The 20410-nt window shown below is 42.6% G+C and overlaps 1 protein-coding gene across 1 annotated transcript in view; it reads left to right on the forward strand.

The window, feature by feature from the left end:
* NAP1L1 (nucleosome assembly protein 1 like 1) overlaps positions 1-20410 on the forward strand; it is a 161923-nt gene that overhangs the window by 57082 nt on the left and 84431 nt on the right. The window lies entirely within an intron of this gene.

The following is a 20410-nucleotide window of genomic DNA, read 5'->3' on the forward strand; positions in this document are numbered from 1 at the left end:
CTGGTGTACATTCCAGCCAAGGGTGAACTTCGCCTCTTTTGGAGGTTTGAGTATTTATACAAGTTAGATGTGATCTGTTTTCCTGGCATGTTAGAAGTTGCCAATATGAGATGAGCCGTTAAACTTGCCAGTTTTAAGCAAGGGGTTTTTTTAGCCTTCATATTAGGCTGTATTGAATGTTATTTTTAATAAAAAGATTTTTCTACATTTTGTGGGTTTTAATATAATGGGGAAAATATAACTGCTGTGAGCCTGTTCAGCACTGGGGCAGGCAATGGTGGGCTGCTGCAGTATATCCCAATGAAGAACTTTCTCATCTGGTAAGAGATGCAGCATGTTTGCTTCAGTCAAACTTGGAGAATTAAGAATAATATCTTGACTGGCTGGCATGTGCTCTGGCAGATGAGTTTATGTGATGTTACTTAGTTGAGCTGCTACTATAAAAGGCTGTGTCATCATGGGGAAAGTGTACGAAGGCAATAATGCAGTTTTTTGTGAAAAACCTGAGGCAATGTTTCGCTTCAGACTTTGATCATTTGGAATTTTATTCTGGGTTTGTTAGTTTGTTTAGTCTTGCTTTTCTTATTTTATTATTCTTTCCCTTCCTGCCAGAATTTTCACCTTAAAAGGGTTTGCTTTAAGCACAGTGTCACCTGGATGTCAACATACCTGCCTTTCTGTTGTGTCCTAAAAATCTACGGGTGTAGTGGGGGAGGTTTTTGAGTAACTGAGCAGCTGCAGCTGATAATGGTATCACATTAGTTCTCTCTGTGCCATGGCCAGGGTTGTATAATACTTGGAATAACTGGATTTTTTTTTTTTTAATCTGCCATTAAACAAAATCTGGTGAGGATATTTAAAATCGTAGGCATATACCATCTTTATCTGCTATACCTGAGATGATTATAACTGGAAAACAGATTTTGTTTCCCCGTTAATTGAGGCTGTTGCTTCCCCCTTTTTGGTTTCTTCAGAAGTCCATTGAAGTTGTTTCAGGTGTTTTGGCAGCAATGCTTTGTTTGACTATGACATCCTGTTGAAAGTTTGTATGTATTCTTGGTAATATAAGATACTGTTTGTTTTGGGTTTTTTTTCCTGACTAATACAGTTTTACAGACATCTGCATATGAAAAACTGAAGCTCGGTGTTCGCTAGAGTGATTTCTTTAATGAAGGATTAGGGATGGTAATTCTCTTTTTTTTAGAATGCATTTTGGTGGGTGCAGACGTGGAGAAGAATTAAACACGGAGGAGTGAAAAGAAAATCATGTTCTTGCTGTTACCACGTGCTTTCGGTAGCTGCTTCATGTGGTGGGTCCAGTACGAGTGAAGAGAAATCTGTGTTGTGGAAGAGCCGGTGTTCAAGGGCAGTTTCCACCAGCCCTGGCCCTTGGGTTCTGTATTTTCAGTTTGTAATGAGCTGCTGAGGCAGTTTTTCTCTTGCACAAGTTTTCGCCTGCTCTCTTTAAACTGCTGCCCAACGGGCTGGCCAAGGATTAATGATTCGCTTCGTGGTGGGTCTGACAAGCGCGGCACACAGCGGGTGAAGCCTGGCAGCTGTCTGCAGAAGCTGGTTTTGTATTCCACAGATATTCTCTAAAGACAGGTAAAATAAAGGGAATACTGTATTATTTCGCGTTATTTTATACCGTTGGTTTATCTGCACTCTTACGGATTTACTGTAATTCCTTGAAAAAGATCAAAACAAAAATATTTTGTTATGCGGATGGCGTTCTGGCTGTTCATTTAAATTGTGTCATTCTTTTCATTGAGAAAAAGAAAGTTAAAAAAATTCATTATACACAAAACTCTTATTTTTGTATGCCAGAGATTAAAGGGAGAGTTTTAAAATGACAATAAAACTTCTTTTTTTCTGACTTGTTTCTGATGAAACCTCTCGAGTCTGAAGGCTCGTGGAATCAAGAGCTGTATGTCATTGACTTCTCTGTCCTTTTATGTTTTGTGAATGATCAGTTTTCCCATTTGAACCAGCAATTCCCTGTTCTCTGTGGAAAGCCGAGGACATGGCGTGGCCTTTCCCTTGGGGAGGAATGTCCCCTTCTCTGCCCTGAACTGCTGGGGTGGATGCTTGTTCAGGACATGGCTGTTTGGTTTCCAGTCCCGGAGTCCAAGTGTATTATGAGATATGCACCGGTTCAAGGAAAAAGAAAGGTGTTAACTTAGTTTTTGAGGAGAAGAGCAGATTTACTTCTGGATTCGGCTCTTCCTTATCTTTATAGGAGTTTCTCCAGTAATTAGCCTGGAAGTATAATCATGACTGTTAGGGAATGGACCACCTTTGCTTATTGAATTATTTGGTGTACTGCTTCTTATAGAAATTGGTTAGAAACTGCTTATATAGAATTTTCTTAGCTTAAGTAAGGTTGCTTAGCTTAATTTCTGCAAGCTGTGAGCCTTTGAACTTTGTGCTTCACTAAGTAAAACAGGTCTCAGAGTCTTCAAGCTAGAACATTGCGGAAGCAGCGTCCCTGGAGGTAAGTAAAAAAACAGAATGGCATCTTATAGAAGAATGTTTTTGCTATTGCCAAAAACTTATTTTCTCCAGCTATAGGTGCAAAATAGCAATCGAAGGTCAGAACTTTGGTTGACAGCCCACCTGATGAAAATGAAGAGATCCAGTGAAAAGTGGGCAGACCCCAGACTCTAATTTTGCTGTTGCTCTGGAGTGGCACAGGGGATGGGGGCTTGGATTGTGGGAGTACAATCATCCAAGTTCTTTTCAGCAGAGAGTCCCTCTTTAGGAGGCACCAGCTCGAGCTGCTCCATGCTGTACCTTGCGAATAAATTGTGTATTCTAGAAGAATTTCTGGAATCCGTGACTGAGTCTCTGCTACAGGAAACCTGGGGAACAGAAACTTCCTGAGCAATGACCTAATCTTAGGAAATACTTGGGGATCACTGCTGTCCCCTCTACTCTGCGTTCTGGGCTGGTGCCTGGGTGCTGTCCATGCCCTTTCTCCGCTGCTGAGGTTTCCGACCCAATTCGGCAGCCACCTCCCGACTGCAGAGACTGCAGTGACCCAGTCACCCTGCTCAGGCTGTTACTACTCACAAGTACCTGGGCCTTAGGTATGGAATTATTCATGACATCTTGCGACTGTGCCAAATTTTAAAGCTATCTCTAAATGTAGCTTGCCCTTTGACAGGTGAGATGGGGACAATTCTAAGAGTGATGTCTTGACATGGTGGCAGGGACAAAGGGGTTACCTGGGGCAGCTAGGGAGAACATGTTTACTCAGTCAAAACCGCAGGGAGTGTTATGTTTGGGCACGCACTGAGGTTGTAAAAGCCTATGGGTTTTCCTTCTTGCACTGTTTCCCAGAGATTATTTCTATTATTTTTATATTTCTAAATATGGATTGGCTTCCATGTGAAGTTAAAGTTGGGTATGTATGGACATGTATGGACTCAGGTCCAAACTTGTAATATGATGTACAGGGATAATGGTGTTAATAGCCTAAAAATTAGAAGAATGGTTTTAGAAAAATCTTGATGTTTAATTCTCCTTTCTGCAGCCCTTAGCAAACCTTCTACCTCTCATTCAATTTATCAGAATATTTTAGAGGCCCTCACCCCAGCCGCAAGGAGCGTAGGTGTATTTTAAGCAACGTAATCCCATTTGTCAGGTGACAGAATCACATACGCAGGCAGGTAGTTTGTTGAGGCTTTTTAAAATTAAATTAAAAAAGAAAACCAAAACAGTTTTTAAGATGCACGTGTAGTAATTCACAGTGAAACTAGATTGAAACTTCATTCTGCACGCAGCTCTTGAGAATGGGAACAAGCTGTTTACCTGGCAAGGACACACCATTTTCGTTTGTTGATTTGGGCAGGGGTTGTGTCCCACAGATTTTAACAGGTGCCGGAACAGCACCAAGAAATCCTCCATCCCCAGGGCTCCTGCTGCCCTTCCCCATCTCCAGACCCCAGGTCTGTTGTGGGGTTCTGTGCCAACACCAGCTCCCTGCGTACCAAAGGGGCATCGCTTAACTTCTGTAGTGGAAGTGCCACAACCTAAATACGACCGTGCTTGGTTGGTTACTAACCTCCAGCCTTTTTGGCAACAATACAGAGAGTATCGCTAATACACACCAGGCACAACGAAGAATATGTTGTGTCACGAATCACACGCTGCTGAATCACATTTGCAAGAGGGGAATGCGAGGTTTTGTTTGGGAGAATGACTGTATAGTGACATAACTCTGGTCATTTTATATCATTTCTGTTGTTATCTTTATAACAATCATCTTCCAGAGTCCACAGGTGGGTGATTAATCTTGCTGTGTGATAAGATTAAGGGAGATTAAATTCTGCACTTCTGTGTATCTCCTGGACTTCACTAGAACTGTGTTCACCTGAGTCTATACCTAATTTGCTTTTTGTTATCTAACTAATCTGCTATTATTGGTAGAGACTTCTGTTTCTAATTACTAAATTTATTTATGCGCCTGTTTAGGTTAATATGTCCGCTCGTGTCTCTTTTTGGTGAGGTTCCTTTAAATTTCATGTTAAGAGAGAAACTATTTCAATGTTCAGTTGCAAAAATCTCTTCATCTTGAAGTCTAAGAAACGTGGTTTTTTGTCACCAGTAAAACCAAAGATTAAATATTTGATTTATTTACTATACTACTTATCACACTATTACCACTAAAACTGAGCAAATCAAGAGAGTAATGTCTGAATTTATAAACAGTATGTGTTTGCTGTAATTAACGTGATTATAATTTTGCAGTAGCATTTTGTGTAAGGCATCATTTGTATTCTGTTAATGAAACTCAAAATGGATATTTGGATCTAGGATTATACAAATTGCTTCCCTCTGAGAATATTAGACTAATAATTACTTCCAAAAATAAGAATTGTAATTTTAGCATTCCAAAGCTAAAAATAATGATAGCAAAAATGGAATAGATTTAATATATATTAGCTCCTTCTTTATTACATGATTCAATAGAAGACTAGACTTTGGAAATGATGCTTATTCCTGTGATAGATAGAGCAGTGCACTCTTAAAAAACACTGCTGGAAAAATCATACAAAATAATTTTCCTGCTGGTTTGGCAAACAGTTTATTTCTCATGAAATCACCAGCAGATAAAAGAACCATAATGCTGAGGCTTTAGTTCAGTGCAGGATTAAGGGCACATCAGTAATATTGCTTCCTGTGTGGCTGTGTCCTAAACCATCTGCAGCAGAGCTCACCATGTAAAGATAATATTTCCATCTAAGGTATTAAAAAAAATAAAGGTATTGTTTTACTGAATAGAATCGCTAACCTGTTCTTATTTAGAGACTCCCAGTAAAACAATCCAGCATGGTGATCTGTCTTTTGATAATAGTCATGACCTACTTTCAACAGCGAAGCATCTGATTAAATATTACCTTAAAATGTGAATGCAGAGAGTGAACACGTGACAAGGATTTCTCTGTATGTGGGGGAAAGGTAGCTCCAGATGAGAGCTACATCTGTGGAGATTTTAACATTAGACTAGATATGTGTCTGGTATAATGTATGAGGATTATATTTAGGCTTTTGGAGCAACGGAAGTCATTGTAGAAACTGCTGGATTATGTTCACAGGGCGAATAACCTGCATTGGATCCCTTTTCTACAACCAGAAATAGCCTGAGGCTCTTGATTACCAACATACTACTGAAAAAAAAAAGTACAGAATAGTTACATAGTGCTGTAAAAAATTCATAGAACAAAGTGAAGGGCAGCTTATGTAATTTTGTGATTGATGATTTTATATATGTGAAACCTTTCTTCGTAAATTCCACATGTAAAAGGAAAAGCTTAGAACTACGGTACTGTAAAGACAGTTTTTTGTAGGAAGTGCCCAGCATTTTCCATTATGAAAGTCAGGTTTTACTATTTGAAATTGAGCCTGGGTGGTGTCTCTCCCCACTCTGTACAAAGAGTGAGTGCTTCCTGCTGACTCACGTGGGAAATTTTGCCCAAGCAGTTCCATTGTTCCCAGAAAACAAATTAGAAAAAATACCTCGTTTTGCCTTCATTTTGTATGAGTGATCTTTTATTTTCTTTGCAATCCCTTTGCTTCATTGCTGGGAGCAGAATTCTCTATTCTATCTGAAACCAAATCCTCTAATTGCCTGTCCTGGATCTCCAAAATACTGTGGTGCTGGACCACCTCCTCACCAGGTTGACTCTGGTGACATGCACTGACAAAAACACAAGCTCCTCAGCCACGTATACGAGAGGCCCTACTGTGCCAAGCTTGGAATGCGACACAGTTCAGCTCACTGTTGTGTTTCTGGATGAATTTATCCAGCTCAGTAAGCCTTGCAAGCTGTGATGTAGGTAAATGGAAGGTTTTTTATGGCATTTCCAAACAACCGGTGCTTGTAATACAGCAAGTATTGGAACGCAGAATTTGTAGTACATTCCCTGTAACCTGAGGCATTTTTATCACGTTGCAGAATTTTCCAGTGAGACACTTTTTAAGCCTGGGTGGTTATTAACACCATTGAGGGTGGTGAAACACTGGCCCAGGTTGCACAGAGGGGTGTTAGATGCCCCAGACCTGGAGACATTTAAGGCTGGGCTGGATGGAGCTCTGAGCAACCTGATCTAGTTGAAGATGTCCCTGTTCATGGCAGGGGGGTTGGACCAGGTGAACTTTGAAGGTCCCTTCCAACCCAAACTATTCTATGATTTTATGATTCTATGATTATCAGCACCATTTTGTTGTAGGCCTCCCCTCTGTTTCAAAAGATTGCCACCTCGGCCATAATCCTAAGTATTGCAGAAGTTACATCGCTTGGATCTATAAAGAGGAACGAATCTGTAACCAAGCAGAAAGCAGGAAATTTTCTACTCCAGTTTCATTGCTTTTGCTCTGTGCTCAACTGTAGAGCTCATGAGACAGCCTGATACAGTAATAACTCCATGGGTGTGTGGGTGGAGAGGAGGAGGGACAAGAATAAGACAGGAAATAAGAAGACCCAGTTCAAAATGAAGAGAGAGGGAAGATGAAGGTTGCATGATGAATATAGCGTAAGAAAAGGACTGTCACGTAGAAGGAAGAATGTAGAGTCCCAGGTACATGAATGGGAAGAAGCAGCCTCAGCTTCCACACGTCCCTCCCTGGAGACGCAGGAGCAAAGGCAAGACGTTAAGTTCTGCTCTTACCTTGGAATAGTGGCAAGAGACAGAAAAATCCATGAAACTGATTTTCTGCTGTGCTGGGGTAGGAAAGTAGCTACCTGGGAAAGCAGCAGGAGCCGTGAAGACGCCTGTCTGTGTATCCAAGGGAACCTGTGCTGTAAACCTGCAACAGCAGGAGATAACAAGTCACATTCCTGTTCCTGAAGCTCAAAGAGTCCAGGGGTGGGTGCAGAAATTACGGGGTGTGGAGCGCATTTATTTAGATAACACATCTTGCCCTCAATGGCCTGCGCCTCTGGAATGTGCTTTGATCCTTAGGTGCTTCCAAGATCCAGGCTGGAGTCATCAATAATAATGGGTTTTTCTCCACAGCCCCAGTGGTGAGGGGTCCTGGGCTTGAGCTTGTGTGGTGACTTGTGTCTGGGGATACTGGGCAAGTTCATGTTGCAGGTCATGCAGTGAATAACACAGGATTGTAATGGGAAGCTGATGGGGTTACAGCTTTGAAAATAGTTTCAGAAACTCTTACTGAAGTAATAAATCATCAGCTGATGAATTTGCCATTTGCTGGGCCTTGGATAATTAATCTAAACTTACTTGTGTTAAAGGGTAGAAAGCCTGTCCGGGTCCTCTAAGCTTATTTTACATAGTGAAATATAACAAGAGTTCAGTGGGTTTAGCCTCCTTATCAAATTGTAGGGAAAAAAGTGAATTTCCTTGCCTAATTCTGACCTCTTATATGACTGAAAAGCTCCAAGAGAAACAATTCTAAAAATCATAGATTTCCAACTTCTCAAATACCAATCTCTTAGTGATTGTGTCCTTATCACCACAAAATAAGAAGAGGTCTATTCGCACTGAAAACAGCAAGTTTCTATTTGTGCATATGCAGATCTCAAACTTCTCATCCAAATGTATTTGATTGTAAATGGCACATACTGAACAGGCCAGTAAAACTGATTACCAAGTACTTTTGAGAAGAAAATGGCCTGTGCCTGTTTTTTTTTTTTTCTAATTAATAATTCTCATTGGTTTTCTCACTGAAAAAAAGGCAGCTGGAATAAAATACATGAACAAAATCATAGATAGTTGTTTCGCTATTATATTTATTTGAGTTTTAACCATTCATTCTGTGGTGTCTGTGGGGTTTTGTAAATATGATTAATATCTGATTTTAAAAGCATTTTGTTGATTCAGTAACTGCCTGGTTTTGGCTGTAACATGTTAGCTGCAAATATCAAATTATAACAAAAATGTGGCAAACCTCTTTGAATATCTTGGAAATCTGTGAGCCATTGGAAAAAAACAGTGAATTTTGTTTTCTGGAGTCTTATAAGAATGGATGCCTGAGGTTGGGATTGGGTCCCAAATCAGCAGCATCTGCAAAGTTGTGTTTATTAGCTGATAAATTGTATAGCTTTTGAATAATTTTTACCTTTACATTTTGGCACTGCTTAGGTTTATAACAAAGTCTGAATCTATATCAAAATGCAGAGAAATAAATTTCTAATCACTATTCCCTCTGGATTCCTGTTGTCACTATGAGTGGGCGTTCACGTCAGAAGGTAGAATAAATGCTACTGCCTTGAAATGCTGCCTCTACAGCTCCTAATGTTATTGCACTTGTCATTGTGAGCTTTCCAAACGCTCCCCTTTTGAGCTTGGAATGAATTTGTTCCAGTCGTAAAAACACCCACATCTGTAGGAAGAAATGTGTGTGTGTACCTTTCCTTAATTTCCATAGTGGGACATGTATTTTCCCTCACTAATTTTCCTCCTTTGCACTGTTTTCATGTGTCATGTGACACTGGCTATTATTTATCTCTATTTTTTTCCTCAAGATTGAGAGTTGTCACGTTCTGTTAAAATCTTAGGTGCCAGAACTTCTCCTGACTTATTACTTATCTGATCACATATATTTTACTCACCCTGTTCAAAAATTATTTTGATATAAGAGTCATTGAATGATTCAATAAAGAATAGCAGATATGAATATTCAATGTAAAGAAGGCAAGGGCTTGGGGACTCTTAAAGCTTTTCACAGTAACAAACAGCACAGGATTAATATCGTAGAGTTGATGATAACTGAATTCTTCTAAAATGCTTTTTATTCACCAGAAATTGCCAGGATGGCTTTGTAGTTGAACAGTATCACCATATGATTAGTTTGCTGCTGCTGGTATAATTAGGCAGTGCAATGGTGATACAGCAACCTATATTTCTTGTAAAAATAACTACCCAGCAATTGGTCTTCTGCAGGAGTAGCTGTTAAATGTCATGGGGTAGAGACATCAGCTAGAGAAGGAGACGGAAGTTGAGACCCCGGGGTTTTTTCATCACCGGCACGGATTTACTGCAAAGCCTGGAGTAAGTCACTTAATGCCCATGTGATTAATTTTTTATTGTGAGACAGCAGTGGGCTTCGTGTTCATAAAGGCTTCAGGCCGTGCTTTAAATCTCTGGGAGTCCGAAGATGGATGCAAACGCAATCACTGTGTGTTAAAAAAACAAACAGCAAACAACAATGTATTGGACATTCTCTCAGTCTCTCAACTGTCTTTTTTATAAAGTGTAAAAAACTGTTTTTACCAGGATTGCAGATACTGTATATTTTACTCTGACTTTTACCACTGCCTACTGTAGGAAAACTGAGATGTTAATGAGGAAGCAGACACCGTTTCCTGTGTTACTTTCCCTTCTAATACAAGAAAAACTCCCTCACATATTAAGGATTTCTGCGTGTAGTACAGATGCAATGGCTTTAACAAGCCCATCCTTTTCCCTTGACACAGCCACATCTTACAAGTCTTATAAGCAGCAGCTGAGGGAACTGGGGCTGTTTAGTCCGGAGAAAAGGAGGCTGAGAGGAGACCTGATCGCTGTCTACAACTACTTGAAAGGAGGTTTTAGCATGAAGGGGATTGGTCTCTTCTGACAAGTAACAAGTGATGAGTGGAAATGGCCTCAAGCTGCGCGAGGGGAGGTTTGGATTGGATATTAGGAAACATCTCTTCATGGAATCGGTTGTGAAACACTGGAACAGGCTGCCCAGGGAAGTGGTGAAGGTGTTTTAAGACATGTAGATGAGGTTCTTAGGGACATGGGTTAGTGCTAGATTTAGGCTATGGTTGGACTCAATGACCTTAAGGGTGTCTTCCAACGAAAATTCTATGATTCCATATTTGTTCCTCTTTTCCCTAAGCCATTGCACATGACTTGTACTCCAAGCAGCTCAGACCGAGCAGTAACCAGAATATCTGGTGTTACCCAGCCAGGACAAGTAGTGATGACTTCCACAAGGTGTGAAGAGGAGCCTCAGGTTCCCCGGTGGAGCCAGCCTTCACGGGCGAGCTGCCTCTCCTCCACAGCTGGCTGGAGGAGGGCTATGCTTCATCATTCTCCATATGAGCACTGTAGACACCTGCCCCTCTGATTATTAATGTAGTCCAAGCACGGGTGTCCAAAAAAATTCCTCAGTCTTCTAGAAAGGAATACAGGCAGAAGGTATTGCCCGTGTTATAAGCAACTAACTCTCCCCTTTACCTAAAGCACCAGGCAGGTGGCTGCTCGCTGTGCAGCGCAGCCTGGATGAGGTGCTTGGAATTTTGCCAGAAAGCACGTCTGGGAGTGTAAGTTCGTGACCGTGGATGTGCTCTGTGGGTTCCCAACTGAGCTGAATGGACCATTTAGCTATCGATCTTCTGCTCCTCATCACCCAGATTGACAAAGGGATGTTTCTGCACCCAGCTCCCTGGGCGGCCCTGAGCTGTTCAGCCCATGCCAAATACACCCCAGCAGCACTGGGTCCAGCCTCTAATCCTTTGCAAAGGTTGAGGTGTCGAACTTGATGGTGCAGCACAACAATCTGCCTGCAGTGTGAGCCTCGCTGGAGCCCATCGCCGCCCACAGAAGCACTATAAGGAGTAGGTTCAGTGCCTTGTTGCTTTTTTATCTAAACCTTCATGCCCTCCATCTAAAGATGCCAGTGTTCCCTTACAGCCAAGTAAAGAATAACATTACTTTCGGAGAACTAATTGGTGCAAAACTGGTCTCAAGGGCACTACACAGCATCTTTGTGGTTACAGGACTGCATTTCCTCAGGCTGCACAACTGTCCAGAGCTCCAGTATGGCGTGTGTGTGGTATAGTGGTGTCCAGGTCAATTGCAGGACCTTCTCCATAGCTGACCAACTAGGAGTCTTGTCATGAGGCCCGGCAGCGGCTGCAATGGAGGAAAAGTGTGTGGAAAACCACTGCATGGGAAGCTCTGCCTCTTCTTTCCCTGCAGCCAGATCTTTTGATTTATTAGTTCCTTAATCCTAGTCCAGGTCTAATTTTTGGGGGAACAACAGTCTGTCATTTGGTTTGCTACGAGAAAGCCATAAGTGTGCAGCAGGCTACCCATGTGATGCTGGGTGATTATGTTAAAGTAAAACATAGAGAGACAGAGACCTTTTAGTGGGTTATGCATGTCACGTAATTTCAACATGTGCTTCTGTTAATCATCGGCACAGGTAAAAATGTCTTGTGATTCTTCTTTGACTGCTAAACTTTTAACAAGAAATAGTCTACATGGAAGATTAACCAGCCCAACACCTACATATTTTTCATTTCTCTATGGAGTTTTGCTTCTTTCTCCTTAGATATTGGAGCTCACTTTTTTGTTGTTGTTGTTGTAAAGACTAGAAAGTTTGTGTTTACACTAATAACAGGTCCAACCCAAACTTCTAGGTCAAAGCAAGGTACTTATCTGCAGTCTTAATCCACAGTTTTTCAATTTCAATGTGTCAGCTCTAATGTACACAGGATAAAGAAGCAATTTTGCTCAGATTTTGTCCTACTTGGCCAAAACCAACCTTTTATTTGTTTTTTCTTTTGGGTGTGAGAGATTATTTGGGTTGCTTAGGAGACAGCTGTTGAATACCTAATTCACAGGATGCCATTTCTATGGCAAGTCTTGTGCTCTGAATGTGTAGAGTGTTAGATGTTTATTCACAGAGTGCGATATCTTAGTTGTAGTCAGGTTGTTATGATGCTCTGATGTGGGATTTCCACAGGTGCCTTGACAGAGCATCGTAGCAGCAAAGAACAGAGAGTTATGACTGTATTAAAAAACTGACTAATTATCCTGAAGGTTATATGTATAAAGTCAGAAAGAACTGAATCATGTGCCATAAGCAACTGAAACCCAAATTTTCTATTAAAGTAAAAGGCTGATGCATATTGTTTATAAAACAAGTAACAGATTTTGGTTAAAATCCAGCTGCTGCTGCAAAGGAGATTGACTGGAGAACCACAACCGCACCAGCGTGTGGGTGACATTAAATGTCAGAGCACTGATGGAACTGGGAAGGAGGGGAAGGGCTTTTTGGCTTTGCTTTGCCCAGGAGGGACAGGCTGGTCTCGTGCCCTGGGCTGCGCATAGCTGGAAATCTGCTTTATCTTAGTGCCTGCTGAAAGAAGTCACTTGCAGTCATTTGTCCTAATGCATTAAAATCAAATTCCAGAGCACAAAGGGAAAAGATAGAGAGTGTACAGTAGTCCTGGAGCCTAAACTCCCTTGTGTGTTTGTTGAAAAGGAGACTTCTTTTAGGTTTTACGTTTTGTAAATTTCTTTCCTAAATTCAAGATATTCCACAGAATGTTCGTTCCCATAGGATGGAGTTTTGAAGGGTTTGGGTTTATGAGGCAAGGGAGAACTTGGTAGAGCTGATGAAATACTCGCCTTGACTTGGCAAATTTGAATTCAGACAGTAAGTGATGTGAAACACGAATTGGAGTAGGAGGTGGGACTGAGGGGGGCTGTTTGCAGTTGTCTCCGGTTTCATTGAGAGCACGGTGCTTGTTTAGCGAGCCAGGGATCTCTGCTGTCTGCAAGGCAATGACTCCCAGTTCCCACTGAGCTGCCAAAGCTGCAGGAGCCAGGCCTGGCCGTCTTCCAGAGGCGAGCCGCCACCAGCGCTCCCGGGATGTGGCCGCCTCCCGTGCCGAGGCTGGCAATCTCTCTTCGACTGCTGCGCACACCTCGAGAAAACCTTCTAAAGAAGAGAGTTCTTAAAAAAGAAACAAGGCTTTGTATTAGTAACAAGAACAGATGTTGACCTCAGCTGCCATGTCTGCTTTGGGCATCCTGGTTGTTCCTCAGTGCCTTATGCAAAAGCAGTTTAGGCACATTTATACCAAATGAACTGTCCTGGTTTTGTTAAAAAACAAGTTTCTCTTTTAGTGAATTTGCCTGTCAGCTAAAGCCTTCGTATTAGCTGCATTTTCCTGCAGAACCAGATACATGTTTTAGTAAACCTACCAATGGAATGCGAAGTTATTGATAAGCATGGATGGACATCTCGCGAGAGCGGCAACGAGAAACAAGTGACCAAGAAACAAACCAACTGTGTATAACATTCCATTCATGTGAATACTTCATATAAAAAGTGGGAGATCACGAGGATCTTGTCCCTTTTTCTTTTTCCCTTCTGCTTATGGCCAACATTAGGAGAGGACCTTGCTAGTCGTCCCTGCGAACTGAGGCCGAGTGAGAGACTGAATCCAGCTCTGGTTGGCTGCAGAGTCTAATCCAGCACTTTGGGTGCCGGCTCTGCAGTTGCTGAGACTTTCAAGATTGGTTTTGTATGTTTTGTATTATTTTCTCTATTCTTATTAGTAGCATTAGTAAAACATTTTTAATTTTTCCAACTCTCTTCTCTCTGTCCTTCTTTCCCTCCCGATCGCCTGTCCTGAGTGGGAAGGGGGGAGAGGGAGGGGCAAAAGGGAAGGGGGAGAGGAGGTTAACAGTAAATCTGCCAGGGTTTTATTTTCACTCCGCAATCTAAACCCTTGACATGAACCTAACTCCCCTCTACCTCTTTTACTGCAGATGAAGGGAAGCTTACTTCTTTTCTCTTTCCCTGGAAGCCCTTATTCCTGTCCCAGGCACTGCATCACAGCATGTGATAACATGTAAAGGTTGTACATGCTCCCCAGGTTGTTGGTCTGCTTGAAATGTCACCAGATGATGAAGGAGGAACCAGGAGGATTTGGAGGCCTTGGGAGGTGTCAACCAACAGGTAAAGGTCTGGAGAGCCCCTTGGGATGAACTAGTAGTCCTGCTGTTATCTTCTGGTGCCCTTCATCCTGTCCCCTTCCTTCTTTATTGTTAATGTATTTTTGTAAAATGTTCACCAGCAGCTCTCACTGAAGCATCTGGTCTTCTTCAGGCTGCTTATTGCTCCTGGTTCCTTTGGTTCTTTGAGGTTGAGAGGAAAACCAGCTCCAAAGTATGGAATAACAGAACCATAGAATCATTTTGGTTGGAAGAGACCCTCAGGATCATTGGGTCCAACCATAACCTAACTCTAGCACCAAACCACGTACCTAAGAACCTCATCTAAACATCTTTCAAACTCCTCCAGGGATGGTGACTCCACCACTTTCCTGTTCCAATGCCTGACAACCCTTCCTGTAAAGAAATTTTTCCTAATATCCAATCTAAACCTCCCCTGGTGCAACACGAGGCCAGTTCCTCTCGTCCTGTCACTTGTTACTTGGGAGAAGAGACCAACCCCCTCCATGCTACAACCTCCTTTCAGGGAGTTGTGGACAGCGATAAGGTCTCCCCTCAGCCTCCTTTTCTCCAGGCTAAACAGCCCCAGTTCCCTCAGCTGCTCCTCATCAGACTTGTGCTCCAGACTCCTCACCAGCTTCGTTGCCCTTCTCTGAACTCTCTCCAGCACCTCAATGTCTTTCCTGTAGTGAGGGGCCCAAAATGGGATTCGAGGTGGGGCCTCACCAATGCCAAGTACAGAGAAACAATCACTTCTCTAGTCCTGCTGGCCACACTATTCCTGATGCACGCCAGCATGCTGTTGGCCTTTTTGGCCACATGCTATTTTTGGTGGTGGACAGGGTTCGGATTTTCAGGGTTTTAAATCCCTGCTTGTCTCCAGATTTGAGGTGCGAGGGTATGTGCCCCCAGATTTGCCTTAGGCCAGCTAGGTCAGAGGGAGCAATGAGCTCTCCCTGTTTCTCATTACAGTTATGCAGTAATCTACATTTTGGATGTAAGAAAGAGGCTGACTTCAGGGCTCAGTGTCCTGTAGCTGTCTAGGCAGGCTGTCCTTCTGTTCACATCATCTCCCTATAAGGCAGACTGGCGCAGTTCTGTCTGCAGCTAACATCGCTGATGGGATGGGGTGGTTTGGAAAAGAGCATGTCACACAGTCAGGAATCTGCCTAACACTCCCTACTAAATACAAGAAAGGCTCATCTTCCTGGTGATTGCATAGCAGGCAATGGCACATAAATGTGCAGTTAAAATTCACATCTGTGTGCAAGTTGTGTCCCCCTCTGAGTTTGCCCACTCTTCCACTTGGTTTATGGACAGCATTTATTTAGTGTATTATACTAAATGGTGGTCTCAGCTCAGTTGGCAGTCACAAGAAAGAGCAGAGGAGAAAGTTCCTTCCATAGGAAAACCATGGATTAAAAATAATGACTCTCCTGGAAGAGAGAGTAGTTGATGCTGAAACATTTCAACTCTCTTCATTAGGTAATGTTGTAAAAGTTGGCAGCTCTTTAAATTGATGATGGCCTCCTAAATTAATAAAACTTTTTATTTTTTTTTAAGTAATCCATCAGAATGGTAAAGCACCTTTGGAAAGAAGAGCATTGTGATATTATGTTCATCTAGAAGTTACAGAGAAAAACACAGCCTATATGTTAATTGTTTTACTTAAATGCCATTTGCTGATACTGAGACCTTAGAAGAGTTCAATAGTGATGTCAATAACTTGGGTATAAATCCAGAAAATGAGAGTGGAGTTGGTCCAGATTTATGTAAGTATAAATGAGATTTTAAGAAATGTCTGCATTGTTTCCTTTCAGGCTTTAGATCTAATTATCTTAATTAGCCTCTCAATTCAAGGGTCTAATTTCCACCACAGTTAATGAAATGCACTTATACTTGGTGACTGAATTATCTTGCCATTTTTTTAGGGAATATTCTAAAGACTTCTAATGAGAAAAATAGCCTCAAAGTTCTCCAGCTTTGTTTTGCCAAATAGGAAGACTAAATATAGTATGTGTTCCCCAGAAACTGTGAGTGACAGGGATTAGTAATTCATGAACGACATGGCCCATTTACAGTCCTGCCAGCACAGAATTCACTGCAGCATGGAGAACATCAAACAAAACAACTTGGTTGACTTTCATGCATTTAAAACAATGAGAAATAAAGGCTTAATCCAGACTAAAGCTGCAAATGCTCCCTATGTTCAGTCAACATTGATGAAAATACTGAATAATGAGTAAGAGATAAGCTGAAAACTGAATTTTAAAGGGCTGAAAAATAATGAATAAAAGCCTCAAAGTATTAAAAGTTGTGGTTGAAAATGAAGTTGCGTTCTGTGAGAGGGCTGTCATTTGCCCGAAGAAGTCTTTTAGAAAAAAGTCCTCCCCAAACCCGTGGTTTGTATTTGATTGTCAGCATTTTAAATTCCTGCCAGCCCGTTTTGAGAGGTGGCACGTTGTCACTATGAGCAGCCTTTTGAGTCTATGGCATTTATTAGCAGTTGATCATTTCCACATGGTTTTCTTTTAAAATAGATCTCAGTACTGGCTCGGAAAGTCCCTCATTTAAGAACGGATGCCCTTGCATTTTAAGCTTGATGCCCTCGGTGGGGTGGAAAGGGGAACAGAGCAGGGCAATGCTCCTAAGCAAGGTGACTGTGTCCTGTGTGGCATTGGTGGAGGAAGGTGACAGCTGCCAGAGGGGCTATCAAGGTGACAATGGTGGCTCTGAATGAGGATGGTGGAACTCATTCCAAACCCCGCTGGGGTGGAGGGACATGACACCAGGCAAATGCTACCATGTCACGCACCACTCAAGTGCTGCGACCGCCTTCACACCTTGCCACCTGTATGGCACTCTTGCAGTGCCAGTGGAGGAACTGCAAGCTTCAAGTGTCCTGAAATTATCAGGTAAGCTACTGGATGGAATAACCTTTAAATGATTGGCATACCTCCAGTTCTTGAGACGCCTACTGCAAGCCTTGTCTTTGTTGTATTGTCATATAGTAATGTGGTAGCTTGAGCAGGAATTACTGTCCATCTCAACAGAGGTAATGTGAATTATCCAACAAAAGCACGCCTACTCACCATCTTAAAATACTGCATATTGTATCCTCAGAGCTGGCCCTTTCCCTGATTACGGCTTCATTTTGTTCTCCCCAGCCAGCTTCTTAGAGCACAACCTGCTATTTAAGCCTGTCTCTGTGCAGAACTTCAACACAGTCTTTTTTGAGTGTCTTGCTTCTGGAAATTCTGAAGTTGGTCCAGTTGCACCTCCAGGAGCTGTGAGTAGGAGAAAGCATTTGTTTGCTGGTTTCTGTTCCCTTATAGAAACAACTCAAATCCTTCTTGGAGAAGATTGGCGACAGTGCCTTTGAGCTTTATTGTGTACCTCTGCTTTGCCTCAGGTATAAATCAACCACAGCAGGCATTTGCTGCTTGCTATACTGCAAAGCATCAGATATTATCTGTGAGCACTGCACACCATTTTGCAGCAATTCAGTGAACAGAGTACATAGCTGCTGTGCTCTGAGTGAGTCAGAGCCCTGGAAATGAGCTGTTTCTAAACAGCAGGGTATAAACTAGCCCTTTCTTAACTCAGCCGAAGCACATTAAGCAACTTATTGCTAAAAGTAATTCTCTCTTTCTCTCCGGCCTTTTCTTCACTGCAAAAAGAGGTACATTCCTGACGGCTCTTAAGAGATCCAAACTGCAAACATTTAAAAATATATTTACATTGTTTATTGTAGCATTTTAATCTACTAGCTCCTGTGATGCTTATAGAAATGAAAATGGCCCCTTTTCCAATGTGTGGTTTTATTCTTGCTATATCCAGTATCACAGAATCACAGAATGTCAGGGATTGGAAGAGACCTCGAAAGATCATCTAGTCCAACCCCCCTGCTGGAGCAGGAACACCTAGATGAGGTTACACAGGAATGTGTCCAGGCGGGTTTTGAATGTCTCCAGAGAAGGAGACTTCACAACCCCCCTGGGCAGCCTGTTCCAGTGCTCTGATACTCTTACTGAGAAGAAGTTTCTTTTCAAATTTAAGTGGAATCTCTTGTGTTCCAGTTTGAACCCGCTGCCCCTTGTCCTATCATTGGCTGTCACCGAGAAGAGCCTGGCTCCATCCTCGTGACACTCACCTTTTATATATTTATAAACATTAATGAGATCACCCCTCAGTCTCCTCTTCTCCAAACTAAAGAGACCCAGTACAGCAGCTTTATCTTTGGAAAACCCCAAAGCCATAGAATCACAGAATGGTTGGGGTTCAAGAGACCTCTGGAGATCATCTAGTCCAACCCACCTGCTAAAGCAGGTTCACCCAGAGTAGATCCCACATGAATGTGCCCAGGTGGGTTTTGGATGTCTCCAGAGAAGGAGAGTTCACAAGCTCTCTGGGCAGCCTTTTTACCACCTTTCTGCATTATTTTAGTTTAACCTATTAGGAAAAAATATTTACGTTTCATCTCTACTTCGCTACCCAGCATCTTGGCACCACGGGGCTGTGACCCACAGCTCTCCCCAGGCAGCAGTGTCCGAGCAGGTGGTCCTTGCTGTCCCCAAGCAAGCCCCTTGTCAGGACCTACTCTGTGTTGTGCCCTCAAAGGACAAAAAGCTGCTGAAGGTAGATGCCAATGAGCGGTAGGAGAACACAGAGAAGGCAGCATCTGTGAGTGTCCAGCTGGGCTGGTAGGCAGTCCCAGCATTTGGGTGTTTTATCATCTTCCAGAGAGGAAAGATCAAAAATGTCACACATGGTGCCTTGGATCAAAAATATCACACATGGTCCCTTGTCCTTGTGCTGTCTGGGAGGAGTACAGGCCAGATGAGCTTGTGACATGACAGCAAAGTCTCCGATCTATGTGGGAAAGGAGCCAACTAGTGCTGCCGGGCCCAGCTCTTTGATCATATCTTGAAATGATTACAATGCTGAGGAAAAACTGGTATCTGCTCAAGCTGGGAGCTGCCATTATGCTCTACGAGCACAGCCCCATGTCCTGGCTGGGCAGGGTGGGCTGTGCCAGCGGGAACACTGCTCCTCCAGGCCCCAAGCAGCAGTCACTGTGTCTGCCTGAGGGCGCCATGTCTGCGCCCGCAGCCTGGCTGCTTCCCGCCCAACCCACCTCATCTGCGAAGTCCCTGCAGTGAAAACACCCCGGCTAACAGGATCAACCAAGATCAGCTCAGTGACAAGGATCTGTCATTGGTGTAATATCGAGCTAGCAGGCAACCCTTTGCAGTGCAAGTTGTTTTGCAGGAATAGCCAATGTTTGCTAGTAGAGCTGGTAACAGGAGAGCTGAGCCAACATGGTGCCTGTCCTCCCAGCCTCTGCGCCTCCGGTTGGATTGGTTTGCAGTGATAATCACGCCTTGAACAAAGCTCTTATTTAAAAGGATCACATTCTCCCTAGCCTGCCCCTTCAACCAAGCCCACTCAGCATTTTTGGAACACCTTGACTCCTACTAAACACTGCCACTTAAAGCATTTCAAGAAGGCTCTGCTGTGAAGGTCTGGGTTGCCTTTGGCTCCACCAACAGTCCCTGAGATGAACAAGATGCCTCTGAAGGGTGGCTTTGTCCCCCAGAGCTGAATCACTCCTTGAGGTGTCCTCCTCTTGCCCCAGCCCGGAGAGGTTATGAATTCCTCCTAACTGTATGTTCGATGCTTGGCAATAGGCGGGATGAATTTGGGCTCTTTCTGAGTGATGGAGAGAAGTGTCCCATCCCTTTTGGCATGAGGCCAGGCACTGGATTCTTTCAGAGAAAAATAGATCTTTGAGGTTAATTAATAGCTCTTTTTTACACAAGAACAAATCTGCCAGCATCCTTAGAGCAAAGTAGTGATTTGAAAGGACAGTCACCCAGCTTATCCTGAAGGAGGAGGAAGTCTCCAGAGAATTTTTTCTCTTAATTTCTATTCTTTCCCTTTTGGTTTTAATTGAATCTTTTTCTCAATAAATAAATGAAAACTTCCAAATAAAATTTGCTCTGCATGAATGAACCACGTTCATGCTTTTTCTCCCTCTCCTTTAAGAAATATTACAGGAAGAACAATATTGCCCATGTTGAATAAATAGAAAATAACGAAGAAAATTAAACTAAAGGAAAAGTGAATCTCAGCATGTATTTTCAGCTTAGATGACTGCAAGACAGAGACAGGAGTCATGAGTTGTGTGTGGCCTGTGACCA

The sequence above is a fragment of the Nesoenas mayeri genome, assembly GCF_963082525.1.
Source record: "Nesoenas mayeri genome assembly, chromosome: 1".
In the NCBI taxonomy this organism is placed as follows: Eukaryota; Metazoa; Chordata; class Aves; order Columbiformes; family Columbidae; genus Nesoenas; species Nesoenas mayeri.